At 38.4% G+C, this 3,490-nt stretch overlaps 1 pseudogene; it reads right to left on the bottom strand.

The window, feature by feature from the left end:
• Positions 1-226: 226 nt before the first annotated feature.
• Positions 227-937, bottom strand: LOC124236936 (swi5-dependent recombination DNA repair protein 1 homolog; annotated as a pseudogene).
• Positions 938-3,490: the final 2,553 nt, after the last annotated feature.

Here is a 3,490-nt window from a genome sequence, read left to right as displayed (position 1 = left end):
TTTTTTTTCACATTTCTTTAAATGTCAAGTTTTCTTTGGCAAATTTATCCAAAATACTAAATTTTCATTTCAGAACTTAGTTTCTATTTATATAGTAGATTGCCCTAAACTGATGCTCATCAAGATACTTTTCTCTAAGCCCTAATGCTTTATATCTTCCCTTTCAAATGTATTAAGTATCTTTTAAGTTGTCATTCTCAAAGATATTCTGGAGAAAAATCAGGAATTAAACACCTATAAATTCTTCTTCATTTCTGTTATAGGGTAGCAATTTCTCATCTAACCCATAGTAGTCTATCAACTGAGTAAGGCTGAGTTTCTTGTTTTCCTCGGACAGCTGACTGCAACTCGTAAAGCAACAGCTGGCTACAGCTTCTCCACTTCTTTATTAACAATGTAACTGAGACAGGTCATTCTTTGATCTGTACATTTTGACTAGTTTCAGCCTCTGAAGAAGGTCCTCTTTCTCCTGAATCTGCTTCACCAATTTTGCTTTTTCTTCGTTTAATCCTTTTTGGGGAAGATTCTCCTTCACAAAGTCATTTTGGAGAGCCTCACTGCATGACCCAGCATCGAGTGAATCAGATTCACATGCATTGATATTCTCGAAGGTATTTTTCAAATACGTATTTTCTTCAAATTCACTGTCTGTGTGTTTAAAATCTTCTCGAAATTCCACACGGTTTTCTTCTACTGAAGTTGCTGGTTTCTCTGAAAAGTTCTGATCATCTTCATTCTCTACTTTGAGACGTTTTACCATACTGTAACAGGAATTAAATGAAGATCTGGTTTTCCTTAATCGTTCTCTAAGTGTTGCACTCATAGGTTGTTTTCTTGAACTACTGGTATGGGGAGACGGTGACCTGGCACAAGCCTGTGGTGTGCGACGTGAAACCATAGCTCAGTCTGATGGGCTGTCCATCTTGAAAATGAAATCCTGGTTTACCTACTTCCGTTCGCCGCCCCACACGCTACCTCCCTCCGCCACCCCTGGAGCGCAGAAAATGCGCACAGCCTGAAAGATTCGAGTTTTTATTGAGTTTGATATTCTGGTCATTATTTCTTCAATTTTTTTTCTTAGTCACATATATTTTTTCTGAGACTCCAATTATACGTATTTTGGGCAGTTTAATATGCCCCCATTGGACACATCACTGATGTGCACTTCAGCTTTTCAGATTTCTGTATGTGCTCTGAGTTATTTTAATGCTCTGCCTTCAAGTTCACTAATCTTTTTTTTCTGAAGTGTCTAATCTGATGTTCATCAGATTTGTCTCTACTATAATCATTCAATTAAATTATTATATTTTTTATCTCTAGAAGTTCCATTTGATTCTTTCCTATAGCTGCTTTTCCTTTTCTCATCACTTTCATGTTTGCTTCACATCCCTGAGCATGTTTATGATATTTGCGTTCTTAAAGTCTTTAATCTCTGTCCTTTCTGGGTCTGCTTTTATTAATTAATTGTCCTTCTGGTTATGAGCCATATTTTCCTGCTTCTTTAAATACCTGGCGAGTTTTTATTGGATGATGGATACTGTAAAGTTTACAGTTATTGGATGTGGATACAGAATGGCCATTAGTTAGGTCTAATTTAGAAGCACATCTGAAGTGATAGTCTTCTGAGGACTTAAAATTGCCCTGTAAATTTGATGTTGTTTCACTCTAGATGGTAGGAATGTGAACTACTCCCACCCTTGTGTGAGCTCCAGATATTATTTGACCCACTATTTTCAAGAATTTTATTCCCTGGTCTCATGGAATTTCAGCTCATACTTATCCAGATCAGTATGCAACAAAGACTATAGATCTCTGGAGTTCTTACTCTAAATAACTCCTTTCTTTCCGTTACACTGCCCCACAAATTCTAGCTGCCTGACCTTGCTGAAGTCTTTTCACTACTTTCTCTCTCCTCAACACTGCGAGGACTCTGGACTCCTTTGGGCTCACCTTTGTGATCTGCAGCCTGGAAACTGCCTCCGTGTAGTAAGCTTGGGCCATCACAGTGTCTACCTGGTTGGTTACCCTTCTCACAGGGATCACAGTCCTGTGCTGCCTGTTTTTGAATGTCTGCAAACAGAAGTTTCATATATTTTGTCTGGTCATGTGGTTTTTTTATGGTGGGAGTGAAATCTCTATGGCAGTTAATTTTTCATGTATGGAAGTATAAATCCTTTCCAGAAATTTTATAACCACCTAAATCTTACTGTTGTGGTTACTATTGCTGAGTAAAAATTACCCCTAAACACAGCAGCTTAAAACAACCATTTTACTTTACCCACGGTTTTATATGTCAGAAGTTTGGGAAGGTATGTCTGGAAAGTTTTTGCTTGAGGTCTCTTACATTGTTGCAATTAGACATCATGAAGGCTCAAATAGATTAGATTCCTCTAAGGCTCATTCACATGGCCTTCAGTTGATGCCTACTGTCAACTGGCCTATCAAGCTTAGTAATCTTGATATAGTTAGTCTTCTCACATGGCATCTGGCTTCTCTCATAGTGACTATCCCAAGGGAACTGGGCATAAGCTTAATGGATTTTTTTTTAATGCTGTTTGGTGAGGAAGATTGGCCCTAAGCTAACATCTGTTGCCAATGTTCCTCTTTTTTTTTTCCTCTCCAAAGTCCCCCTTACATAGTTGTATATTCTAGTTATAGGTCCTTCTAGTTGTGCTATATGGGATGCCACTTCAGCATGGCCTGATTAGCGGTGCCATGTCTGTGGCCAGGATCGGAACCGGCAGACCCAGGGCCTCCGAAGCGGAGTGCATGAACTTAACCACTTGGTCATGGGGCCAGCCCCTTAATGGATTTTTATAATCTATATTTGGAAGTTGTATAGGGTCACTTGCAATGTAGTCTATCATTGAAGGAGATAGATGTCAATCCAAATTCAGAGAAGACACTGATCCCATCTCTCAATGGGAAGAGTGTCGAAGAAGTGGTCATTTTTTTTTAACTGCCACATTTCTATTGTTTCTTCCTGCTTGAAATATCTAGAGTGATTTATTTTTGTGACTAAATTCAGAAATTGGCACCATAATTTGGATGCTGCCTTAGCAGCAGATCTAAAATAGGTGGAGTTCACTTAGCAAAAAGGTGGTAAGCAGCAATTAAAAAGCTATAGCAGCTAAAGGACTGTAGAGCCCCTGCTATGGCAAAACATGTGGTAAGATTATCACTGTGATAACTTAGAATCCTTTTAGGAGAACATTTGAAAGAGAGTGACAGTGTGTGCTGGCTACTATTGGTGACATTTATCCAGGTGTTACAAGAAAGAGATTAGCTTAAGCAAGAATTGACTGGTTTTCAAGCAGAGATCAAAGGTAATAGAGAAAGTTCAGAGCTCAAGTGCCTTACAAGATTGCAAAAGTTGTTTGTTTCTTGAAGCCAAATACTGAGAGGAAGTTGTAAAAGGCCTTAAGTAACGAAGATCTAGTAAGTCTCTTTCTTAAAGATATGAATCATTTGTGTGGTAATTATCAGATTA

Source organism: Equus quagga, chromosome 3, assembly GCF_021613505.1.
Source record: "Equus quagga isolate Etosha38 chromosome 3, UCLA_HA_Equagga_1.0, whole genome shotgun sequence".
NCBI lineage: Eukaryota > Metazoa > Chordata > Mammalia > Perissodactyla > Equidae > Equus > Equus quagga.
The sequence above is the reverse complement of the archived record's forward strand: the minus strand, read 5'-3'. Positions and strand labels throughout refer to the sequence as shown.